The sequence below is a fragment of the Nannospalax galili genome, unplaced genomic scaffold, assembly GCF_000622305.1.
Source record: "Nannospalax galili isolate Female #2095 unplaced genomic scaffold, S.galili_v1.0 scaffold120, whole genome shotgun sequence".
Taxonomy (NCBI): Eukaryota; Metazoa; Chordata; class Mammalia; order Rodentia; family Spalacidae; genus Nannospalax; species Nannospalax galili.
In genome coordinates, this window is record NW_008350324.1 from 4,668,763 (window position 1) to 4,695,982 (window position 27,220).

A 27,220-nucleotide genomic window follows, 5' to 3' on the forward strand; every position below is an offset into this window, starting at 1 on the left:
TGGAGAGTGATTGAGTATCAACAACCTCTGGCCTCCACACACACACATGTGCATAGGAACCCTCACATACATGTGCACCCACACATGTGAGCATGCACACACACATGCACACCACCACACACATACACAGGCAAATCAAAAGAGAAAGGGTTCAGAAACAACACTGTGGGGAAGGAGAGATGGCTCAGCAATTAAGAGCACTGGCTGCTCTTGCAGCACACTCAGGTTTGGTTTCCAGCACCCGTGTGGCCACTAATAACCACCCTTAACTCCAATTCCAGGGAATCCAACACCCTCTTCTGGCCTCTGTGGGCACTGCATACAAGCAGGTAAAATACTCATGAACTCAAAATAATAAGTTTTAAAAATTAGAACACCATAACTTCAGGTTATACCATCAGCAGACCTCGGAGCTGTCTCTAGAATCCAAGTTCTAGGACATCCTCTAATCTGAGAGTTCTTGCTACCAATTTCTTCTTTAGCTTAATTTTGTAGCAACAGTTAACCCCCTTCTCCTTGGTGAGGGAGAATGAGGCAGGTCTTCCTGTCCCCAGACAGTGGCGGAGAGGGAGTGGATTTCTGCACTAAGTGTACCATGTTAAATCTCAACCAGGTTTTCAAAGACAATTAATTTCAAAGCTTCCACTTGACAGCAATATACAAATTAGCTTCCGTAACTGCTTTGGAAAACTAATTTCATTGCAGTGAAGAATTCAGTGGGGGTTTCCAGCTGTCTTTTAAAGAAAAAGAAAGTTTGCTTCAAAGCAAGATGAAACTATTTTCTAGAGCAATTTCATAATTAAACTACAAGGATAATGTTTACCTCTAAGGCCAGCACCCAGCGGGGGATGAGCAAGAAGGAAGAAAAAACCTCAAAGAGGTGTCAGGTTAAAATCTGCAAGAGACACCCATGAGAGAAAATAACAAGATTAGAAAGTCCCAGAAAGTTTGCTAGAAGTTATCACATGAGCAGGCATTTATTCAGTCAAAAAAGATCAAGCGCCAGACTGGGAAAATGGCTCAGCCAGTGAAGAGTTTGCCACACAAGCAAGAGGACCTGAGGTCAAATCCCCAGAACCCATGTAAAGGGCTAGGAGCACAAGTCCATAAGCCCAGTACAGGGGGATGGAGACAGGGGGATTCCCTGGAGCTTATTGGTCAGCTGGTCTAACTAAATTGATGAACTCTCGAGAGACCCTGCCCCAAGAAGGTGGAAAGCAATCAAGGAAGGCACTCATGTCAATCTCTGACTTCCACATACACACTCCCCTGAATATCTGTGCACACAAGCCCGCATGTTCACTCACACACACACAGTTTAAATACTGACCATGGCAGAGAATAATCACCTTGGTAGATGGATAGTAAGTGCCAGGTCAGAACATTTCCATTTTTAATATAGTGAGTGGTGGGAGAGGTCTCCTGGGGGAGGCAGCATTTGAGAAAACTCCTGAGGAAGCAAGACCAGGACCTGCAGTTCTGTGGTGGGACTCTGTTATAGGCAGAGGGAGCAGCAAGTACAAAGGTCCTGAAGTAGAAACCAGTACAGCAGGCATGTGAGGAGCAGCAAGAGGCTAGTCTGGCTCTAGCAGAGGGTGCCAGGGAGGAATCTCAAGAGATGGGGTGAGAGGGGAAGCCAGAAGCCCAGGGATGCAGAACCCTCCTGGCTATGCTAATGGCTTGGCCTCTTCTCCAGAGAGCCAGGAGCCACAGAAGCCATTAGACAGCAAGAGTGGCATGAACTCACAAACCACTGAATGTTCTGATTGGGAGGCTCAGGGAAAGCAGCTCGGAGGCTGGTGTGACAATCCTGGGAACAAATGGTTCATCAAACACTTAACTGTGAGTTGTGGACTTTGCACAGCTCATGTTTGATTTTCATTTGTTAAATTGAGATATAATTCGTACGCTGTAGCATTCACCATTTTTAATTTTTAATTTCTTTTATTTTTTAAGACAGGGTCTCCCTATAACCCCAGCTGATCTGAAACTTGATATGTAGACCAGGCTGGCCTTGATCTCACAAAGACCCTCCTGCCTTGTACATGTTAGGAAAGCACTCCACCTCCAGCCCAATCCAGTGCATCTTTGTAAGATTCTGCAGTCATTGAATTCCAGAGCTTTTTCATAACCCTCAAAGAAAACCCCATGAGTGGCCACTATGCCCAACCGTCAATGTGCATTCTGGGGATCAAACTCAGGTCCACATGCTTGTGAGGCAAGCACTTTACTGACTGATTCATCTCCCCAGGGCCTTATGCATGCTAGGCAGGCACTCTACCACGGAGCTACATTCCCAACCCCAAGCCCACAGTTTGAGTTTCCTGCAGTGCTTGTTCACACTCCCTCCCTTAAGGCCCAACAACGCACTGTGGGATCTTTGCTTGCTGGATCCCACCCAAGAGCAAAAACAACTCATAGTCTTTCCATAATGTCCCTGAATCCAAATTCACAGAAACCTGACTTTCTTATGCAAAATTCAGAATTGAGCATAAAAGAATAAACTGACACACAGACGCACACACCGTGGAAACAGCCGTCCTGCCACTTGCACAGTGTCTGTCTCTTGACCCCCTCCCCTCCTAGACATACTCATCTCTGAGCTGCTGGGACCAGGCAGAAAAGCAGCAGAGGTATGATGGTTGATGGATGCAAAGTGTTTGGTGAATATACAGTTCTCAGGAGGAGGTGACCTCTCTCTCTCTCAAACTAGAGGCTGGAAGTAAATTCCACAAAGGGCAAAGTCAAGTCACCTGAGGCTCAGGCAATTGGAAAAACCAGCTTGCTGTTTTGGGTCTTAGGACCGGGGCAGCACTCTCTTGGGTAGGTTTTGGTCAGACACTAAACAGGGAGCAGACTTTGCTCTAGGTTTCTAAATGAATGAGATTTTCTACTGCAATTTGAGCACTGAGAGGCAGGAAAGAAGATGAAGCCAGCAAGGCAAGGGGTTAGCCACACGAAGAATCACTATGGGGGGGGGGGGCTGAGGAGATGGCCTAGTAAGTAAAGGACTTGCTGTGCAATCATGAGGACCTGAGTTTGATTCCCCAAAATCCATGCAAAAGCCCAACATGGTGGTGTGTGCTTGTAATTCCAGCACTGGGAAGGTGGAAACAGGAGGATCCTTGGGGCTCACTAACCTAATTAGTGAGCGACCCTGTCTTACAAACAAGGTGGATGGTGCCTGAGGAATGATGCTTGAAGTTAACCTTTGGCCTCCACATGACCATTCATAAACCTGCACCTGTGCACAAGTGCAGACACACACACACACACACACACACACACACACACACACACACATGCCACAATTGTCCCTAAGTCTATAGGGGCTGTGAGAAGTGGAAGTACAGCCTGAACCCAGGGTTGGGGCCACAGGTAAAGCTGGAGTTAAAGAGGACAGGAGGCCCTCACAGAGGAGGCCCCTCAAGGCCAAAGAGCTCTGAAGGATAGAGAGAGGCAGGGGACCTGGAAAGGCCCCAGACTCCCTCTCCTACCTTTGGAGCTCCAGTAAGCATTCCTATTGACTGTCCCAGGCAGAAGCTAGGGAGCCTGGGAAATGTAGTCCACAGGGCTCTACCCTATTTCCATGAGGACAGGACCACCCTACTCTGGTCTCAGTCATTTAGTGAACATTTATTGTCATGTGTCCTAGGCACTAAACTAGCCCCCAGAGCCTTCACTACTGATAGCATAACACTTCCCTACAGGAGAGTCACTCACAGTGCATGAACTGTGGGCAGGCCCTGGGTGATGCACCAGTCGGGACAAGCGTGAGTGTGGATCTTCTTTCGGCAGCTTTCCTGGGATCATACTGACTCGTATTTGTTATCCTACCCTCCCCAGCAGATTTGGGAATACCACTTTAGTTTCATTTTCATACACTCTCCTGTTTTAAAGATTTTTATGTGTTGCATGTTTGTCAGCATGTATGTATGTGCAACCATGTGAGTTCAGTTCTCATGGAGGCCAGAAAAGGGTGTCCGATGCCCTGGAACTGGTGTTACAGTTATGAACCTCTAGTACGAGGAACTGAACTTAGGTCCTCTGCAAGAGCTCTTGACCTCTGAGCCATCTCTCCACCCTCAATTTCCCATTTGTTGTTGAATGCTTACTACATGCCAGGGATTGTGGTATGGGCTTTCCACACATTGCCGTATTTATTTCTCCACATACTCAACAAGGTAGCTATTTAACCCTGTTTTTCAAATGAGGGCACTAAGGTTCAGAGAGTTCTTCAACTCTCAAGGTCACACAGCTACAGAGCTGAGATTTCATGCAAGTCCCGTGACAGCAATCTGGTATAATTGATCACAATAATAAAGTGGCCAGTGAGGTGGCAGTGACAGTGTCGGGCCCTGTCTCATCTTATTAACCACGGTGTCTCAGTTCAGAGTATCTCCAGGCTGGGCATTTGCCAGGGTCTGAGGCAGGCTGCAGTGGCTGCAGCAGTATGAGCATCCATGCTGTCCAGGCTCCTGCCACTGGTCCAGCTCAGTGTGACTCAGCACCTGGAAGCCTGTGGCTCTTTAAATAGCTCCTGTTCTCAGCTGGGGTTCAGGCTGATCAATGAGTTACCTGTCCCAAAGGAGCTGAGGTTGGTATCCTGGGAGTTTGCTGAGGCAGCACTGGAGGGTCGTGGGACCATGCAGAAGGATTGCTGGCAGTCAGGAGAATGACCCAGGTGAGGTGTCATGTCATCTCCCCTCCAGCCTCTGACAGACATTACCATTTCTCCACACCCAAAATTTGAAGTTGGTCCTGCTCCAAAACTCCATAGCTCTAGACAGTAACCTCCATCCAAGGACCAGATCAGGAGACCTATGTTCCAATCCAGCTCCCCAAGTGCTGCATGACCTGGCCAGGTCCTTCAAGCTCCTCCGTGCCCCTCCAACAAGCAGCTTTCTAGATGTCGAAGTGTAAGAGAGGACCAAGGTCAATGAAGAGTGACAGTCTGACCACATCCAGCACCCAAGGCCAGTCAGCAACAGGAGCCACTGGACAGGTGGGATGCAATCAGCTGAAGCAAGGGATGGAGGTGCTTCCTATGGGTTTGAAGTGACATCACACATGCCATGATGGACACAGAACTCCTAAAGGACCTACACACACAGATGTATACACAGACACACCAAGAGAAATGCACACACACATACATTCTCCCCCTCCCTCTCCCCCTCCCCCTCCCCTTCCTCCTCCTGGTTAGTTTTTATCAACTTGGAACAAACTAGAGACACCTGGGAAGGAGGAACCAAAATTGAGGAATTTTGTCCCTCAGATTAACCTGAGGGCATGTCTGTGGGGGGCATTTTCTTGATTGCTAATTGATGTAGGAGGGCCAAGCCCACTGTGGACTGTACCATCCCTAGGTGGGCCTGGGCTCTAAAAAAAAATGGTAGCTAAGTAAGCTGGGGGAACAAGCCAGCAAACAGCATTCCTCCATGGTCCCTGCTTCAGTCCTGGCCTCCAGCTTCCTACCTTGAGTTCCTGTCCTGACTCCCCCCACTGTTAGATTATGACCTGGAAATTATAAGCTGAAATAAACCCTTTTCTCCCCAAGTTGCTGTTGGTCATAGTACTTTATCAAAGCAGCAGAAATCAAACTAGCATGCATATACACATGTGCACACACAGATGGAGACTTAATATCAATATGGGTTGGCTAATCTTGTTCCTTTGTTTGGTGGTAACCAGCAACGGAACTCAGTCTTTGGCATGCTGAGCAAACACTTCTGCCACTGAGCAAGACATTCCCTCACATCCAGTCAGCCTTCTTTCTATGGGTTCAAGTAAGTCACATGGGCAAGTCCAAAGTCAAGGGGCAGAAAGAACATCTGCCCTTGAGAAGCCATCACTAGACTGTGGGCAGACAGCACCAACAGAGAACCGGGTGGCGGTGCATGTCTGTGGTTCCAGCACCTGGAAGGCTGAGACGGGAGAACTATATTTCAAGTTCAAGGCCAGCCTTGGCTATAGTGTGAGATCCTGTCTCAAAACAAGGTAATAAAATAAAAACCTATAAAATGTTGGAAAACAGGAAGAAGTGACTATTTTAGAAAATAAAATAAAAAGTACCACCAGGAGAGGATCAGATTGGATGGATAATTCAACACGGCGGGGCCCTAAGGAGAGTTCAGGCCTATGTGGCCCAGTAGCAGTCCCTTGTCATGGAGGAAGTTGGAGGATCTATGCAATCTGGCTGACGAGTAGCCCTTAGCATGTGTAGCCTGTGGTACTGGTTTGCAGTCAGGTTATCTAATCAGCTATGGGGAGGGGGAATGGAAAGGGCAAAAATCTGGGGTAAAAAAAGTTACTTTAGTTCTGGAAAACAAATTAATGCAGTGCTGGCTTGACTAGCACAGGGACCATGCAAAGAACGGTAATAATTAACAGCACAGACTGAACTGTAAGTGCCAGGAGTGGGCCAAGTGCTAGAGAGAGAGCTGTCAGCAGGACCCAGTGTCCTCTCCCCAGGAATGTTGACCACGGGCTCTTCAACATCCCAGACTTCAAGAGAGCCCAGCTAGGAGCTGGAATCCTGTTGACCGATGCAAAGCCCCAGAGCTGCCCTGGGGGAGTGGTCAGAGCTCACATGGGCAAACATTCAGATGGGGAAAGGAACCAGGAGATCTCCGGCCAGCATCTCCTCCTTTGGGGTGGTGGTTGACAGACAGCTGAGGTCCTTCAGGACATGAGGAAGATGGTGTTGGCCTAGCCGGAGCCCGTCTGGGAACAGAGATGATATTTCCAGTATATTCCATGTGGAGGATTCCGAATGAATCCCATTCAGACATCAATAACCATCCGCCTATGGAAACTTCTCCCACAAGGTCACAAAGACAAACAAGGGTGTTTGCTGCTGCTGCAATCTTGAAATGATCGGATATAGTTGAAATGTCTATGAAGCAGGACCCAGGGAGACAAATGGTCACACAGTCACAATAATGGAACACTATCCAGCCATTAAAGAGCTGTACGTGGGGAAAGCTGTTCAAGATATATTGCTAAGTGAATAAAAATCTAAGGGCAGTGAAATTTGTATAAACTATAGTCTCCTGCTTAAATAAACAAATATGCAAATTCATCAAATGACTCCTGTTAGGATTGGCATATTTTCACTAGGCATACATGTCATTTAAAAAAGCACAAGGGGGGCTGGAGAGATGGCTCAGCAGTTAAGAACACTGGTTGTTCTTGCAGAAGACCCAGGTTTGAATCCCAGCACCCACATGGCAGCTAACAACTGTTGCTAACTCCAGTCCCAGGGGATGCGACAGCCTCTTCTGACCTCCGCAGGCATTGCACAACACAGGTTCACTTGCCTACATGCAGGCAATATACACATACACACAAAAGTAATAAACAGCTGGGCATGGTGGCACACGGCTTTAATCCCAGCACTTGGGAGGCAGAGGCAGGTGGATCTCTGTGAGTTCAAGGCCAGCCTGGTCTACATAGTGAGTTCCAGGACAGCTGGGGCTACAGGGAAACCCTGTCTCAAAAAGACCAAAAAAAAAAAAAAAAAAAGAAATACTGGGTGATGGTAGAAGGTGAAGAAAGGAGATCAGATACCATAGATTTCTGTAACTGAATTTTTACTTTGGTAACAGGAAACAAATAAAAGGTTCCAAAAACTCCTTTCTGTGAGTCAGAGCTTTTGTGGGCAAGAGTGAAAATTCATTTTATATTCATAAAAATGAGAGGTGTTTGACAATGTAGCCTGCCAGGAGAGCTGGGTCTCATTTGTGCGTTTAAGATAGAAAGAATTTGTTGTGTTCTGATTGTCAAAATGGGTATGATCGTGTATAATCAGACAGTCAAATAATGTGGAAAATAGACATTGAAACCTACCCTTGAGAATTCCTAGGGGCTGGAGAGATGGCTCGGCAGTTAAGAGTACTGGCTGCTCTTGCAGACGACCAAGGCTTGGTTCCCAGCATCCACATGGCAGCTAACAACTATAACTCCAGTTCCAGGGGGATCCAATGCCATCTTCTGGCCTCTGCAAATATTGCATAACATGGGTGTACTTACATACATGCAGGCAAAACACTTATATACATAAAATAAAAATAAAAAAGAATACATTCTAAGCTGGGGAGATGACTCAGTCAGAAAAGTGCTTGCTGTGCATGAGACCCGAGTTTAGATTCCAAGAATCCATATAAAAAGCTAGGCTTTGTAACCCCAACATTGGGGAGGCAGAGACAAGAGGGTCCCTGGAACTCTCTGGCCAACCACTGCAGCCAACAGCAAGCTCCAGGTTCACTGAGACCATGTCTCAAAAAATATGGTGGAGAAACCATTGAGGAAGACAGCTAGCGTGAATGTCTGGCCTTCACATACCCACATAGATAAGCACACGTGGACATAGACATGCATACATATGAGTATACGTACACCTCACACACACGCACACATGGAATACATCCTACCCCTTCCATAGAAAATTGGAATTTCGGTGTGCATAATCCTTTGAACAAAAGTCATACCCATTGGGGCTGGAGAGATGGCTCAGCGGTTAAGAACACTGACTGTTCTTGCAGAAGACCCAGGTTCGAATCCCAGCACCCACATGGCAGCTAACAATTGTCCATAATTCCAGTTCCAGGGGATCCGATGGCCTCTTCTGTCCTCCACGGGCATTGCACGACATGAGTGCACTTACCTACATGCAGGCAACACACGCATACACATAAAATAAAATAAAAAATGATAAAACATTTTTTAAAGTCATACTCATCTTCATACATGGCTTTAAAACCTGATTTTTCTGTTTAATATGTAAAAAGTGTGTCTTCATATGTCAACAGTATTGAAATATACATCAGCACTTTAATGACCCCAGGATCTTATACTCATAGCTGGGCTGTAGTTGGCTGGACAATGTGCTTTCTTTTTCTTCCTTTTTTTTTTTTTTTCTAATTTAAACATTGATGCAAAGAAAATCCTCACACATATACTTTTAATTTTTATTTTATGTGTATGAGTGCTTTGCCTGTATGTATGTAAGTGTGTTATGTGCATGCAATGCCTGAGGATGCTGGAAGGGGGCACTGGATCCCCTAGAACTGGAGTTACAGACAGCTGTTAGCTGCCATGCAGGTGCTGGGAACCAAACCTGGGTCCTCTGACAGAGTAGCCAGTGCTCTTAACTGAACCATTTCTCCAGTCCTTCATATACATATCTTTAAGCACTTACTAATCTGACTCTTTAAAGATGATAAATTCTAGCTGGGTGTGGTGGCGCACACCTGTAGTCCCAGCACTCGGGAGGCAGAGGCAGGCAGATCTCTGTGAGATTGAGGCCAGCCTGGTCTACATAGTGAGTTCCAGGTCAGCTGGGGCTGCAAGGAGACCCTGTCTCAAAAAGACAAAAAAAAGATGATAAATTCCCGGAAGTGTAGCAGTTTGAGTCCAGGCCTCTCCCTGCACACCCTAAGGCTTCTGACCCTGATGGCCACACTCTCTCCACAACAGGAAGGGTCATTAGCATTAGCACTTGTCTAGTACAGACTTTAACTGTACTTTGACACCTTTCCCTCTGAGCAGTTTCATGGGACTACTTTTCTTATTATTCTTCATTTCTTCATTTTCCAGCTGGGTAAACTGAGGCTCAGAGTGGTCGGTGACCTCTGAATTCCATACAGCTAAAACCTGGCAGACCCATAGACACCACCCAAGCTGTTTGCTCCCAGGGCTGAGGTCACAGTCACAGCACCATGATGCCTGCCTTTCATGTGGTTTCTAGAACAGTTTTCATGTTTGGTCACCCCGTCTCCAGCTCAGGGAAGCCTGTCCCTCCAACCTCATCCCACCCAGGCTGATGGTCCCCATTCCAGTCATGTGCACAGCCTGTAGTTGAACCAATGACTAAGTGATACATGAGCTCAGTGAACCAGAAGTAGTCCTATGAAGGACCAAGGGACAAGGCTGTCCCCCACAGGAGCATATCATATCAGAGATCAGCTTTTTCCTTATGGGGCTGGCTTTGCCTTCTGACTCTTCTTCCTCTTCTTCATGAGCTCTGGAATGACCCCAAGTCTAGTCAGAGGGAGGGAGGACTACCTTTGCAAGTCCTCAGAAAGGAGGTCTCACCCAGCACCCAGTTTCCCATCGGCCTGCAGGTGCTCACCCTGAGCCAATGACCATGGCTGGGACAGGATGATGCTGAGTTTCCACCTGAGCTGTGTGCTCCCATCCCTACATCGGGGGGCAGGGGGGAGACAGGTTCAGCACCCTCCTAGGTGACATGGGACAGGCAGAGGGAAAACCAGTATTGTGTCAGGTGAGGTAGGGTCTGGGCACTGTGGAGGACTCATCTGCATGCTTCAACTCTGGAGTAACCCAGTGCTCAGGAGCAGAGCCAGCAGATAAATATGCCAGCTCCCTCAACCCTGCCATAAAGTGACTGCAGTTCCCTAAACCCATCCATAAAGTGACTGTGGCCCCCACAGCTGCCCCCAGTACTCATTGACTAGTTTCCGCTATTGATCCTAATTCTGGCCTGGTGACTCATCTTTTTCTGATCATTTTTCTCCACTTCCTTATTTACACACTTTTTTTTTTTTAGTTATGTGGCACAGGCTGACCTTAAATTTCCTAATCCCACTGCCTCAACCTCCTGGATGCTGAGATTACAGACTTGGGCACCACCATGCCTGGCACTTTCTCTTTCTGTGTCCTCACTCTTCAGAACTTCCCCAGGACCACATCACACACGAAGCACTTACAGTTGAGTCTCAAATTTAGGGGTGCACTTCTGGGGAAGACACTGATCAACTACAAAGCTGCTCTCATTTACAGTGATCTGACATGGACCTATTTGGCAGATATCAGTGCACAATGTTATAAGGCTGGTGAGAGCTTGTGTATGGTTTTCATTTTGGTGAAAGAGAATCATGTAGGCCAGACCAGCCTCAAATTCACTACATAGTCAAGGATGACCTTGAACTTCTGATCCTCCTGTCTCTACCACTCAAGTTCTGGGCCTATAGACCTGTGCCACCACATCTGGTTTAACTAGTGCTGGGATTTGAACCCAGAGCTTTGTGTAAACTAAAGCAATGTCTACCATGGGCCACATCTCTAGTCTTAATGATAGATGGTCCTGAGGGAATCTCTCTTTTGAAGCCTTCTGAAATTTCTACCTTGCCTGAAGGGAAAAGGAGGCCCCCTTCCTCGTAGGAATCCAGAGCAGACTGCATTATCAACATCCCACCATGAGGCCACCCTGCAGATTTGGACATCTGGTTCTCTTTGGCAAGATTCCTTCAGGAAAAACAAGGACTCAAAAGACCAACCAGGTGCCCAGTAGGTTCTTAAATGCATGACTTTCTGGGAATGTTCCCCATAAACAGACTATATCAATCAGGTTGAGAGTTAAAAACTAAAGCTTTCCCAAAACGTCAGCAGGCATGCATTTTTTTAGGTTCACCACTAAAAGATGTAATCTCTCCTTTATCCATTAAGGGGTTTGTGTGGCGATTATTTATTTACTGATGTAATTAACTGTCATACAGCTCAGACCGCAGGATATGGCTTCCATCAGAAAAAGACATGTGAACAGCTTCACTTCTGGGACCAGCCATCCACCAAGCAGACTGTTGCTTCAAAAATGGCCTTTTTCAAAGGGGAAGAACTCGGGGGTCCCAAGTCTGTAGAAAGGTAATTGGAGCCGTGCTGGCTCAGCTGCCTCCTTTCATGGGGGACAGAGCTGAACCCCAGGAAGGAAGCAGGTCTCTAAGATGACCCAAAGAGGAAAGGAGAGAGTACAAAGGCAGGGAACCCAGTTCAGAGCAGGTCCAAACCTCTGTCCAACCTCAGAGCATCCATCAAACAGACTGGGCCAGGCTGGACCTCATAGATGAGAGGCAGAGGCAGAGAAAATGCCAGGCTAGATGATCCTAGAAGCCTCTCCCTTTCTCTCCCTTCCTCCCTCTCCTTTCTCTCTCCTGTTCTGGGATCCTATACAGACGATATTTAGATGGAGAGAATCAAATGCAAATACCTATGAGGTAAGCATAAGGGAGAGGTGGGGACTGTGGCACATGAGAACACGGTCAAGAAGCACACATTGTCACAGCATCTTTTAAAGAGAGACCAAAACCCTAACACAGTAGATCTTCCTGCTTTCACCTCTTGAAAATTGATGTAATTTTATTTTTGTTTCTGTGTGTGGTATATGTGTGCAGGTGTGTGCATGTGAGCACATGTGGAGGGGTGCGCATGTGTGAGTGCAGGTGTACATGCCCGTGCATGCCTGGAAGTCAGAAGAGGATCTCCATGTCCTGTTACATCACTTTCCATGTTATTTCCTTGAGACATGGTCTCTCACTGAACCCGAAGCTCATAGGTTCAGCTAAGCTGGCTGTCAGTAAACTCCTTGGGAGCCATCTGTCTCCATACCCCTAATGCTGGGGTTACAGGCATGCACTGCCATGCCCACTAATTTTTTTACATGGGTGCTGGGGATTCAACTGAGGTCCTCATGCTTGTATAGCAACCTCTCAACCCACCGAGTCATCTCCTTAGTCCAAGAAACATATGCAGTTTTTAAAAAATCAACTTAGGCCTCATATATGCCAAACAAAACAAGTCTCCAGTATATCAGTTTGAAAACTGTGCTACAGAACATGGGCCTCTGGAGGTGGAGCTGGCTATTGGTTTACTCAAGCAGGCAGGTATTAGTTTGAGGTCAACTATTCCAGTAGAACTAGGTAATGAGCTTCAGTGTCCCAGTGTCCAGGTCCTGCACCATAACACTGACAAAGGGCATTTAAATATCTGGCATTAGGATGCCTGAAACATTCCCAAATAATCTAATCGTCATGTGCAGCTGAGTTTGGGGGCCTCTGCTACAAGAACCCAGGCTGTGTACTGGGCACCACACATGGATGGCCAGCAGACTTGTCCCCACTCTCACTGAACTTCCAGCCTCATGGAGGAGTCAGCAGGGAACAAAGGGTGCAGGCTGCCAGCTGCCCACAAACTCTGTCCTCTGCATCTTTCAGAGAGCGAGCTGGACATAATTCCCAGCCTCCTTTGCAAGTAGGTTAAGCCACACACCTGAATTTGGGCTAATGGAATGTGACCAGAAGCCATGGGTGTCACTTCCAAGGTGGCCCTTGAAGCCCCTCCCATGCACCTTTGTGGGTCTGTAACCTTTCCCTGCTATAAGAAGGGGCCCCTGCCTGCCTTGTGTTGAGGAGGGAAGAGCTGCTGGCCACCCAGGTCAGTGGTCTATGAGTAACTCTGACAACCACCTGCCCACCGGAACAGGCAGCCTTGACTGTGACCCATGAAAATAATCGTTCCTGGATCACCGTAGAGAGCTCACTAGCTAAGTGCATCAGCACTTGTTGAGCTACACAGGTCTGGGTTCTATCCTCAGCAATGAAAGCAAATGTTATGAATCCACTGGTGCAGTCTAAGTGGCACACTGAGCAACTGTGATGGAAGCAAGGGCAGCAGCAGGGCCAGCTGCTGTGGGTACACGGACACAGACTGGGAGAATCACAGCCGGCTACCTATGGATTCACTTAGTTATTCAACAAACATTTACGGATCACCCACTCCACACTGGATACTTTTCTAAAAACAATGAATTCAGTCAGTAAATAAGTTATCTGCTTGCCTAGCACACATGAAGTCCTGGATTCAATCCTTGGCACCACATAAACTAAGCACAGTAGTGCATGCCTGTCATTCCAGCACTTGGGAGGTAGAGGCAGGGACAACCTTGGTTACATAGCATGTTTGAAGTCAACCTGGTCTACATGAGACTGTTTCAAAGTGGAAAAAAAAATCAGTTATCATAGCAATTCCATTAAAAGGCAAAGGGGAAGCAGCGGTGTCTCAGTCCATTCCTGCTGCTGTAACCAAATGCCATAAGCTGGGAGACTCATGAACAATAAAGGTTATTTCTCACAGTTCTGGAGTCTAGAAAGGCTAGGATGAAATCACCATCTGGCTGGGTTGTTGTCATGGGGTAGAAGGGGTGAACAGATCTCAGGGACCCTGTTACATAGCCTCCCCACGTTTCTCCCTCTCCCTCTCTCCCTGCTCCCTGGCCACAATGAGGTGAGCAGCCTTACCCACCCCATCACACCGATCTGGGATCACACACTGAGACCTCTGAGCCATGAGTCAGAACAAACCTTTCTGTTTTAAGTTGGTTTTTCTTGGGTGTTTTGTCATAGTGAAGCAAAGCTAACTGGGACAGATATCTCAAGAATGATGATCTCACTAATTAGAGCTCTGCCTCTGTGACATACTTGCTCCCCAAACCCTGTTTCTCAGCTACTTCAGGGATCCAGTTTTCAGCATAGTAAGGAGAAGAGACACAAATGTTCAGACTACAGCAAACCATGAAGAAAAGACTCAAAACTCCCCATCTTTGTCAATGTACAAGATGGGCAGAAACCTAGGGAATGGGTTGGACACCATTGTTGGGGGAATACAGGGCAGAGGCTTGGAGGAGGAGGCATTTTGAGGGTGCTTTGAGAATTGAGTCTGTCTGAAACAGGGAGGAGATGAGAGCTAACACAAACAGAAACCGCAGACTCAAAAAGAAGAGGAAAGAGAGAAAATCTGCAGAAACAGACAGAGGGCAGAGTGGAAAGGCCCCCGACTGAGACCGCACGACAGGAACCAAACAGCTACACTCTCCCCAGAAGCTACACCAGAGATAGAGCCCCCCACTCCTGCATGGTGCTTGGCACTGAAGGTAAATATTTGAGGGCCTCCAGCTCCCCGGTGACTCTTCTGTACAAGAGGACACAATTAGGCAGCCTGTGGAGGTGCAGTGCTTGGCTAGGGGAGCTGGTGCTCAGACTGTGCTCCTTCCAAGCCCTCGAGTAGAGGCTGTGCACTGGAAACTCCAGAGCCTCTCTGGCTCTGCTGGTGACAGAAGTCCTGGTCTCGGTCTCGTTTGTAATATGAGCACGTGGTTTCCACCACAGACATTCTGTGGTGACATCAATCAAAATGTGATTCTGTATTTTCTGCTGATGATGTTGATGTGTGTTTGTCACAAAAGAGCCTGAGAGCAATTTGTGTCTGTTTATGCATGGTTACGTGTGCAGAAGCACTGATATGAGAGATGGGGGGGAAGAAGGATGGGAGGGAGGAAGGATGAGAGGGAGGGATGGAGGAGGATGAGAGGGAGGGACAGAGGGAGGATAGAAGGGAAGGAGGGAGGAAGGGGAGGAGGGAGATGCTAGACCTGTGTGCTGAACCCTATAATGAGAATGACAGTTTGAAAGGGGGATTCGATCTCATCTAGATTAATTTCAGGAAGAAGTTACAAGATGGGTCTGGAGTGACTCTGTTGCATTTCTCTGGGGAAAGCTCTGGAAACATCCATAGCTCCAGAACCACAATCAGAGGCAAGAAAGACAGGCATATAGACATGGCTGCCACCAGGAAACCAGAGTTAGGGGTCTGTCCCTGATGTCCAGCCATACACTGACCATAGTGGGGGAGGGGGGGAGTCACACATGTAAAGGCTGTAATGGCCAAGTCAATGCAGCAGGTGTAAGTGAATAATTGGGTGGGGAAGAGCCCAACTGACCAAGAACTGTGAGGGAATGATGGCATTAGAAAAACCCATATTGGGAGATGGCTCAGTGGGTAAAGCGCTTCTGTGTAAGCATGAGGACCCGAGTCTGGATCCCAGTATCCAAGTGGATGTGGCACTGTGCACCCATGATCCCAATACTAAGGAGACAGAGACAGGAAGCCCCTTGGAGCTTGCTGGCCAGGCAGCCTCGCAAAACTGAGCTCCAGGTTCAGTGAGAGACCCTGCCTTAAAATGAGGAGAGCACTACCAGGAGACACCTGAAGAACTTCTGCCCTCCAAATACACATGAGCACGCATGCGCACGCACGCACGCGCACACACACACACACACACACACACACACAAGTACACACATATCCATGTGCATACATACATATATACCATACATACTAAAAGAAAAGGGAAGAGAGAGAGGGAGAGAGGAAGGGATGGGTGGAGGGAAAGAAGGCAGACACCCCCAGGACCCAGGATCACTGCAAAAGAAAGGGCCAAAGAACTTAAGAGCTGGAAAATGGGGATGAGTATCAGAAAGTGCTGCCACCCAGACATCACACTGCCGTTGTGGCCACAAACACACAGCAGCTCTGGACACCTGCCATGACTGGGCCTCCAGCACTCCATCGTGGATGGAGGAGGTGCCCTGAGGCCCCACCCCTTTCTGACATGTTGTTGATAGCTGCTGGAAGACAGGGTGTCATTTTCTGTAATGGTGCAGCCGCTGGGGGACTAAAGAGGAGGAGGGGGCTCAAAGGGAAAGGAAGGGGATGCCAGAGGATAGGGATGAACACAGTACATCATGTACATGAGTGAAACTGTCAAAAATAGAAAGGAGAGAGGAAAGGAGAAAGGGAGCCAAGAAGGGTGGAGGGAGGAGGAGAGGGAGGGACAAATGGGGGAGGGATGAACTGCCAGGGATACTAAAATCAAGGGACAAGCATTTAACGGATAATAAGTCATTGACTAGTCTTGAAATATCTCCCACAAACTATTTCTTCTTTACAAAGGGGAAAATTGTGACCACAGGGTGGAGAAACTAAGAATCGGCTTCATCAGGAATTAAGACAAGTAGCCAGTGGTGCCTCAGACTATAAGGAACTGGGGAGGATGCTGATCATAGCTGTGTCAGTCCTGCTTCAAATGCACAATATATGGTAAAGATCAGGAAAGTCTGCATTGAGAGGCTTTCCACAGAACTACAGACCCACACACTCCAAAGATGGCAAGGTCAAGACAAGAGTTGATAACTAGCCCAGAAAAGAGGGACAGGACTTCTTGATTGGGTCCTGGATAAGGATTAGGAGGGTGTGACAGAGGCAGGTGACATGATTTGAAATGAGCTGAGGGTTAGGTGGGGAATGTAATAGAGATGTTAAATTTCCTGTTTTTCAAAATTGAACAGTGGAGGCTGGAGAGATGGCTCAGGGGTTAGGAGCACTGGCTGCTCTTGCAGAGGACCCCAGTTCAGTTCCCAGCATCCACACAGCAGCTAACAGCCATCTGTAACTCCAGTTCGATGGGATCTGATGCCCTCTTCTGGCCACTGAGGGCACTGCACGACATGGGTCTGCTTTCATACAGTCCTAACGCCCATAAAAAATAATAAATAAAACTGAACAGTGACTATGTAAGAGAAAGTCTGTTTTCAAGGGTCACACACATTGGGTTTGCTGGTGATGGTGATGGTGGGGTGTGTGTGTGTGTGTGTGTGTGTGTGTGTGTACGCGCGCGTGCGCACTCACATGGTCAGTGGATGTTAGGTGTGCATGCAAGTTTGTGAACATGCATGTGGAGGCCAGAGGTCAACATTAGGGGTCTTCCTCAATCACTCTCCACCTTATATTTTGACACAGGCTCTCTCCTGAACCCAGCACTCCTAGGTTTGGCTAGATTGACTGGCCAGTGAGCCACAGGGACCCTGCCATCTCACCTACCCACTACTGGGATTACAGGTGTGTATGCCCAGATTTTCTTACCTGGGTGCTGGAGATCAAACTCAGGTCCTCATGCTTGCACGGCCAGCACTTTACCAACTGAGCCACTGGGTCTCCACATACTGAATTTAATCAGGAAACCAAACAGCCTGGAAAGAAGATCCAAATAGCAAACTGGCTTCTGGTATCTGGGGAACCGAGTTCAAATCCCTTTCTGCTACCTGCTGACTATGTGACCTTGGGCAAGCTACTTGACTCTCTGACCTGTTTCTTCATCTGTAAAATGGGAGAGGGGGGCTTTCTCCATAGAACAGTTGCAAAAAATTGGTTGAGATGACTCACCGTAAGACCTAAGAAGGGTCTCTGGTGCCAATGAGTGCTTGGAAAGCCTTAAAAGCAGCCGTGGGTTCATGTTTAAAGGGAGATGTACAATTCAATCTCACTCTAAAGCTGGACAGCCCAAAGCCTGATACTTTCACAGTCACCTTGGTGAGTAAGCTACGTTTGAAAACATATTTCCCCTAAGTCCCCACAATCACCACCCCCACCCGCTGAACCAACCCCTGTGCTAACTGGTTCTAAGACTACAACAGAATTGATGCAACCCTGAGTTCAGAGTGCTGCCTGGTGTCAAGTCAAGAGAGCTGACTACAGACAACCACAAAGCAGACAAACCCTGACTGTGGGACAACCCATGTTCACGTGTGCTCCATCCTGTCCCAGTAGGGATTCTGTGGTACCTGCCACAGATCAGTGGCATCTGGACAGGACAGTCACTCCCACAGGGTTTGGAGGCCCGGTCACTCTGACAGCCGTGACTCCTGGATTCTCAAAGTGAGGGAAGGTTCTCAGCCTTCCAGTCCAACTAGAAAATGCTCTCCATGAAAAGAGCAAGAAAATTAAATCATCCTAAGTCAGTCAGAAGGAGGATCCTCCTCTGAGGCTTTTTGTTTTACAGTCGGGAACTGAAGCCTAAAGCCTCAAGGGTAAGTACCTGGCCAAGTTCAGGCTGACCCAGTGAAACTTTAACACCTACCGTGAGCTAGGAGGGGCTAGGTACTATGGGACTTAGAGATTATCAGGCTGAGGCCTGTGTGCATGTGTGTGTGTGTGTGTGTGTGTGTGTGTGTGTGTGCCCATGTGTATCTCTGTGTGTATCTGTATGTCTGTGTATCTGTGTGCTTGTCTCTGTGTGACTGTCTTTCTCTGTGTGTATGTCTCTGTGTGTCTGTGTGTATCTGCCTGCCTCTCTGTATTCATCTGTGTGCTTATCTCTGTGTGTCTGCCTGTCTGTGTCTGCCTATCTGTGGACATGTTTGCATGCATGTCTATCTATGTCTGTATGTGTCTGTGTGTGTGCATATCTGTATCTGTGTGTGTGTCTGTGTATGTGTATCTGTGATTACATAAAGTGTTACTGGAGACAAACTGGAAGGAGCCTGGCCCACAAGCCCCTATGAAATCTCACCCGTCCGCAAGTCTTCACATTTCCAATTCTCATCTCCAAGTCCTTGCTTAAAGCTCCATCTTCTTGGAGTACCGCTTCTCCAGAAATCTTGTCATGCTCTTAATTCCTTCACTGGCTCCCTACTACTCTTGGGAAAAGAAACTCAAATTCTTTCTCAGGATGTCCTTCATTCAGCTCAACTATAAAAAACAGTTCTGTGGGCAGATTGATGCCAAACCACAAAAATGCATTTAACGTCACCGAGTTCCTGGAAGGCTTGGGAAGGACAGAAGAGCTGCTGTCTCAGCTGTTCGCAGCCTATGCCACACTGAGGAGCAGACGAGCCTGAAGATACAGCTGGCAATACCAGGCAGTGTGGTCCACGCAGAAACTCTGCATCTCCACCATTCTGAAACTAATTTGCATGAGGGATGCAGGACCCACAGGAAACAAGCTGTGGCTTGGTCTTTCTGGGGGAACCATGTATATGGAGGGGCCTTGTGTGTTCCAGGCTTCAGTAAGAATGTTGCTACCTTTTCTTCCCTGAAAGACATCTTCATTGTGATCCCAGAGTCTACGCCTACAGTGCCTTAGCTGAACAAAGATATCTTGCAAGATGCAGTCTGCAGGATCTGAAGATGGAGACTATCCTCAGTGACTAGGGAGCCTGTAGTAATCACAAGTATCTTAACAAGAAGGAGATTTGATTGTAGAAGAGGCAGGACATTTGGTATCAGAGGCAAGAGACTGGACTGATAGGGCTGCTGACTGAGCCCACTAGCGAGGGAATGTGAGCAGCTACTGCAGACTAGAAAAAGCCAAGATACAAGTGCTCTCCTAAAGCCTCCCAAAAGAGCACAACCTGCGAACACTTGACTTTAGCCCATGAGTCTTGGTCCTACCTTCACAGCTGCAGGATAAGATACCGAGTCTGCGTTGTATAAGCCATGAAGCTTTGGGTGAGTTACTATGGCAGCCATGAGAACCCAGTGCACAGACTGCACTCCCCAGTTCATGAACCTTACAACACTAGAGCATCAGTGCAACATTCACCACAAAGGCTCTGGGTCTGGAGTTCTCTTTCAGACCTGGAAGGCTGATGACACACTGTGGATGATAGTCCTGGGACATGGCCCCTTCATAAATTGCTTCCCTCAACTCCACTGGCTATGGAAATAGCCTATAATCAAATTCTCATATAACCCAGGCTGAGAGAATCATTTATTTCTGGCTGAGATCCTGCCTGTCAGATTCATCAATCTCACTACCAAAGAAAGCCCAAAAATTTGTTCTTCGACTTCTACACATTCTAGAACATTCCAAAATATTCTCCCTAGATTTCCATGCACTGCCAAGGCTGATTTGGCCCTCTTGATATCATAGATCATTTCAACTTTCATACCATCAATAGTTCTGTCTCTTCTACATTCCTTCCTTCATTCCTTCATTCATTCATTTATATATTCTCTCTCTCTTTCTCTCTCCCTCTCCCTGAGAAGGTCTTATATATCCCAACCTGATCTCAAACTCACTATATAGCTGAGGATGACCCTGAACTTCTGATCCTCCTGCCTCTATCTCCAGAAGGTTGGAATTACAGGTGTTTTGTGAGGTGTTAAGGATGGAACCCAGGGCTTTGCACATGCTAAGTAAGCACTACACCAACTGAACCACATCTTCAGTCCTCTCCTTCACAACTTCTGAAAAGAATCTACCCACAATGGGAATTTATTATGTACCCTGTGTTATCACATGGATCCCTCAAACTTAAATAATTTAAATAATTTAAAAGTTAAAAAGTAGGGTATGGTGGCACATACCTTTAAAACCCAGCACTTGGGAGGCAGAGGCAGGTGGATCTCTGTGTGATCAAGGCCAGTCTGGTCTACATAGTGAGTTCCAGGCAGGTTGGGGCTACAGGGAGACCCTGTCTCAAAAAGACAAAAACAAAATCTAAAGAAAATTATTTCTTAAATGCCACTTTTAGTCAATGCATTAGTTATTTTTCTCATTGCTATGACAAAAATGCCCAACAAAATCCACTTGATTTTGCTCACAGTTTGAGAGAGTACATTCCATCATGGCAGGGAAGGTGTGGTGACAGGAGCATGAGGCAGCTGGTCACATGGCATCCACATTCAGGAAGCAGAGAGCAATGAATGCTGGGGCTCAGCTCACTTTCTCCTTTCTATTCAGTCCAGAACCCCAGCCTATGGGATGGTGCCTCCCAAATTCAGGGTGGGTCTTCCCTCTACAGTTAAAGCTCTCTAAAACACCCTCACAGACCCAGAGGTGTGTCTCCCCAGTGATTCTAAATCTAGCCAAGTTGACTGTGAAGATGAACCATCACAGCCAGATACTCCACAAAGAGCTGCACTTCACAGCCACACAAGCAACAGTGTGTGGCCCCAGAGGCGTCACCAATCCCAAAACATTTAACCAGAGCTGCCTTGAATCCTAGGCCTGTCACCATCTTCCTCTGGCTTTCCCTGCCATCCCCTCCTCCCATCCCCTCCTCCAGTCTCTTTCCCGTGCTACCTGCAGCTTTGGAGTAAGAACTGAGCAATGAGACTGGAAGTTCACTCTCTCCAAACTCTTATCAAAGCTACATAGGCAGCTTCATTTCTACAGCAAATTCCAGGGGAGAAACGTTTTTCAGTTATTAAAAAGTAGTGTGAATTTGGAGTCTGATGGTGGATAGGCCTCTAGAGAAAGCTACAAAGCAAACCAGCGTGAAAGAAGGTGATGACAGATTCAGGCAGCAGGAGATGGGCTAACAGCACAAGAGCAGGTAGGAGCCAGGGAGAACAGTGAGTAGGAGTTTCTGGTAGCCAAGGAGAAAAGGGAAACTCTCCATGAGCTATGCAAGTCTCCCCTGCTTCTTGTATTCTTCAGTCCTGACCTAGTCCAGCTCCCCTAGACCTTCAAAGTCTGCCTCATACAGCCCTCCCTGGTAGTTCTGTGTCATACAGAAGGGTGTGTCAGAGGCAGAGCAACGAGACAGCAGACAGCAGACACAGAGCCATCTAGAATCCACACCAGGTGTGACCAGGGAGACAAGAGCCCCCTGAGAATTTTCAGAGGCATCCAGGAAGGGGGTGGCCCTCCTAGTATCTGGGATGGGAATGCAGCATTTATGTTTTTAAATCAATGGGGCAGTTGGGCCTGAATGCACAGAGAAGCAGAGACACTGGGGCACAGGGAGTAGCCCTCCCAGGATTTGACTCTCAGTGTTCATGGTTCAAGCTCTCAGAAGCACCAAGTTCCCATGAAGATTTGATCGAGCCTTCACCCAACTGTGGTGTTAAGTATATGTCTGCCAGCCAGTCTGTGAGCAAGGCAAAATGAGTCAACAAGCTGGCATATTGACGGCTGGTGCCAGTCACCTCACCTCAGCTTGAAAGGCAGGTTTGTAAGAGGAGCAGGGGTTTCATGACACATGGGCCTGCAGTGGCCCCAGGACATTCTGGAAGGTCAGCATTTTCTGTCTACCCGGCTATGCATGGTGTTGGGATGGTGATGGCTCATCTGTTCCATGAGGCAGGAGAGGGGAGAAGGGAGAGGAGGGAAAGGAGAGGATGGAGAGAATGGAGAGGGAAGATGGAGAGGAGCAGAGGCTGCCAGCCTAAGGTCCAACCTCAGCCTGTGGAATGAGTTCTGGTTCAGGATAGTCATTAACATGTACACCCAGAACCAATGCTTTTCAGAAGGACAAGAGGACTCCCAGACTACAGAATGACTTGGGACAGCCCATGCCTGAGGAAACCCATCACTGGATGCCAGAAACTGAGCCAATGGCTTAACTGAAGTTAACTCATTTGACTCTCAAAGGACCTTAGGCAGTGAGTCCAATTATCACCCCCACTTCAGAGAGGGAAGTCAAGGTTGAGAGATAGGAAATCACTTAATTAGCATTTCCATATTGTTAGCACATGGACCTGCCCCTAAAAGATAGTACTCACTTTTAAAAGGCCAAATCCTACAGCCTGAAGAGCAGGCCACACCTCTGCAGCTCTCTGGGACAGAGTGCTAAGAAGTTGTCTGCACTAAGACCTAAATGCAGGAGCCTGGTACTGCAGGCGCCTCCATGCTCTTTGTTACATAGGCTATGTGATGTGAAACTTCCCGACACACCCAAAAGGGTATAAGAAGTCAGATCCTTCCTTTGTTCTGCAGATTGGTCCGAGGTACCTCAGGGGGTTTGCTCTGAGGTGCTTAGGATACTCTCTGCAGGGCCCCCCTTCCTCTGATGGCACCTCTCTCATTCTCAATCTTTTTTGTGAGACAGGGTCTCCCTGTAGCCCCAACTGGCCTGGAACTCACTATGAAGACCAGGCTGGCCTCTATCTCACAGAGATCCACCTGCTTCTGCCTCCTACATGCTGGGATTAAAGGCACATGCCACCACACCAGGATCTCTCATTCCTAATCTTAATGAAGCTCCTCTCCAGGCTTTAAAGAGAAGTCTCTCCTTCCCTGAGGTCCCACCGTGTTCATCGTTCCATATATTGTATTGTTTCTGTCTAGTGCTTGCCCTCCCACCTCAACTGATCATGACCTTGAGGCCTTTTCACTTCAATGAAACTCATTAAAGGGAATGTCAAATTCCTTTCCAGACCAACCACTGATGTTATTCTTTTATAACACATACTATCTAATGAAGAAATCAGAAACAGCTAGGCACTGTGGCACACACCTGTAAACCCTAGCACTAGGGGACCTAAGGCAGGAGGATCCCCAGTTTGAGGTCAGCCTGGGTTACTTAGTGACACCCTGTTTCAAAACAACAAATCATAAAGCAATTTCAACAGAAAGAATTTAATGCAGAGAATTGGTTGTACCAATAAGGAGGAACTGATGCAACAGAAGACATGGACTGAGGTTAGCAAGAAAGCAAACACTTCCCCTGAACTGAAGAGGGATAGATGGAGGAGGGAGGGAGGATAGAGGGAGAGGGAAAGAAAGAAGGGAGATAAAGGGAGGAGGGAGGAAGAAAGGAAGGAAAACAGATGGAGGACAGAGTGACAGGGAGATGGAAGGATTGAGGGATGAAGGATGGAGAGAGGGGAGATGGGGGAGGAGGGATAGAAGGATAGGTGGGTGAAATGGAGGGCAGAGCGATGTAGGTAGAAGGGGAGGGAGGTGGGCTAGAAGAATGGTGGGATGGAGGGAAGAAAGGATGGAAGGACACGGTAGGAGAGATGGAGGGAGAAGGAACAGAGAGAAGAGGGGTGGGGAGGTAAGATAGAGGACTGGAGGGAGAGAAAATAAAAAGATGGAGGGAAGAGAGGAAGGAAGAAGGATGGAAGGAGGAGGGGAGGGGAGGAAGGATTGAGGGTTGAGGGAAGAGGGGTGGGAAGAAAGAGGAAGGGAGGAAGGAGGAGCACTTGAGGGATGGAAAGATTGGAAGAGGAAGGAAGGGATAGAGGATAGAAGGATAGAAAGAGGAGGGATGGAGAGAGCAAAAATGGAGAGAGGAGGAATGTAAGGAGAAGGGATGAAGGATGGAGGGAGAAGGGATGGAGAGCAGAGAGATGGAGAGGAAAGATGGAAAGAGGAGGAAGAAGGAAGATATGATGGAGGAAGGAGGGAGGAAGGATAGAGATGAAGGATGGAGGGAGGAGGGAGGGTTCCTGGAGCCCCAGGGCCAGGTTTTCCTATTAGAAGCTTGGATCTTGGAAATGTCAACTGAGTTGCCAAGAGCAGAGGTTGGGGAGGGGAAATGTTCTGGTTCCTTTTCCTCCATCCTTCGGTCTAACACTACTGCCTCCCATCTGCCAAACCCAGCAGGAAGCCAGCTGCCAGTGGGAGGCTGGGAAAGCAGCGAGGGTCAGCAGAAGACAGGTGCAGGTGGGACCAGGACCAGTGGCAGGGACTAGAGAGCAACTTAGCCAAAGGACCACTAGTAAAGACAGGGCAGGCTCAGGTGGCCTTCCCACACTGCTCCAGCATCCCCAGTTAAGGACAGACACAGGGGGTCACCTAGAGACTTGAGTTCCAACCCCAGCTCAGTTGTGTGCATTGGGACTTTAAGCAAATGGTTTTGCCTGTCTAAGCCTGTTTCCTTCTCTGGATGCTGGGACACAGCTGGGGAAGTTGACTTAAACTCTAGCGAACCTGCCTTGCACAAGTGCCCAAACCCAGATGGAATTCCTACTTCCACCATCAACAACCTTATGTAACCGTGACTTCTCATCTCGCTCACAGAATCTTGTCACTTAAATGTGTCCTCGAGAGCCGCCGGCAGCTCTGGCTGAAAAAGAAAACAAATCCTCAGCTCTGTCTTCAGAGCCACTGGGTTCTCCGACCCCTCCTCTCACTCAGCTGTCAAGCAAACTGGATCAAGTTCATTAACAGCTTCAAGCTGCTGCTGGGGAAGGGAAACTGGGGGTGCTATGGGCTCTGTTGGTTCTGGTTGCTCTTCCCTGCTTAATCCCCTCATGCTGGGAGCTCCTTTACCTTCATTAGGAAAGAGAGAAAGCCAAGGATCTAGGCAGCCAAGCCCAGCTTGCAGATCTGTTAGGAAGCACTGGGTTGGAAGGTGTGACGGTTTGGATGTGAAATGTTCTCCACAAGCTGCTGTATTCGAACACTTGGCCCCTAGTTGATGGCACAGATTGGGGAGGGTACAAAACTTTTCATACTGGGGCCTAGCTGGAGACGTGGGTCACTGGTGGGGGAGGGCGGGTCTTAAGGGTTATATTCACCTCTAGTTTCCACCACAGCTCTCTGCTTCTTCCCTGCCACCATGATGTGACCAGATCAACCCTCCATCTGCCACAGAACAAAATGGTCCAGCCACCATCCTTCCCCACAGTCAGGGACTGTACCTTTTAAACTGTGAGCCAAAAGTAACCCTTTTTCCCTTACATTGCTTCTGTCAGGTATTCATCACAGTGAGGAGAAAAGTTAACACAGAAAGCACAGGGAATTACAAGGCATAGTCAGGATTCAGAAATGGAAAACACAAGCCCAGGTCAGCAGGCCAACCCCCTCTGCTGTGGGAGACATAATCATTTCAACATGAAGTCACCCACGCTCTTCTTGATGGAACTGGAGGAGATATGGCCTCCCTGGAACACAGCAGCTCACCTTTCCTGAGTACCCATCTCACCTCCTGTCCTACTTTGCTTTCTATTACTGTGATGAAACACTAACCAAAACCAACTTGGGGAAGAAAATGTTTATGTGGCTTACATGTCTAGATCACTTGAGGGAGGTCAAGGCAGGACCTCAAATAGGGCAGGAACCTGGAAGTAGGAGCTAAAGCAAAGACAACAGAGGAACACTGCTTACTGGCTTGCTCCCCTGGCCTGTACTAGGCCTACTTTCTTATACAACCCAGGACCACCTGCCACCACATACTGGGCTGGGTGTCACCAACCACAGTGGCCTGGGCCCTCCCACGTCACTCTACAATGCCTCATAGACATGGCCACAGGCCAATCCCCCAATTAGAAACAATTCCTCAATAGAGGGTCCCTCTTTCCAGGTGTGTCAAGTTGACAGATGAAGCTATCCAGCACACCTTCTCTGCACCTCTGCAGTTCAGATGGCAGAGTAGAACCACACAAAACCATACTGTGCCAAGCGTGCTCTGGGAAATGCCTGCCCTTCGCAGAGTCCCAAAACACATGCCTGATGGGAACTTTCAGACTATGACCTCCTTTTAGAGTCTCTGCAGGTGGAAGTTAAGATGAGGTCATTTGGGGGTTGAGCCTGCTCAATGGCTGCCTCCCTGACACCCAGCTAATATGCCTCACTGCAGTCCTGATGCAACATTTGTGCCTGTGCATGTGTGTGTGTGTGTGCACATATGTGTACATGTTTGCATAGCTTTAGGTGACTGCCTGTGTGTGCATGTGTGTATACACATGTATGCTTGTATGTGCCTCTGTTCGTGCAGTTATGTGCTGGGGGTTGGATTTGTTGTATGTGGGTGTGTGTACTCAGTGTGCACATGCCCTGTGTGCATAGAGGTGCCCTCTGTATGTGTGCAGAGATATACACTTACTATAAGTCTGGGTATTTTTGTTTAGGATTTATTTTGTGTATGTGTCCTCAGAAGCCAGAAGTATCAGATCTCCTGGAGCTGGAGTTGCAGCTGGTTGTGAGCCACCTGGTATGGATGCTGGAAATCAAACTTGGATCTTTTCTGCGAGAACAGTATACATTCTTTTTTTTTTTTTTTTTTTTTTGGACAGGGTCTCAAAGGGGTAAGCCACCCCGCCCGGCTAATATAAAAGTTTTAACAAAGAA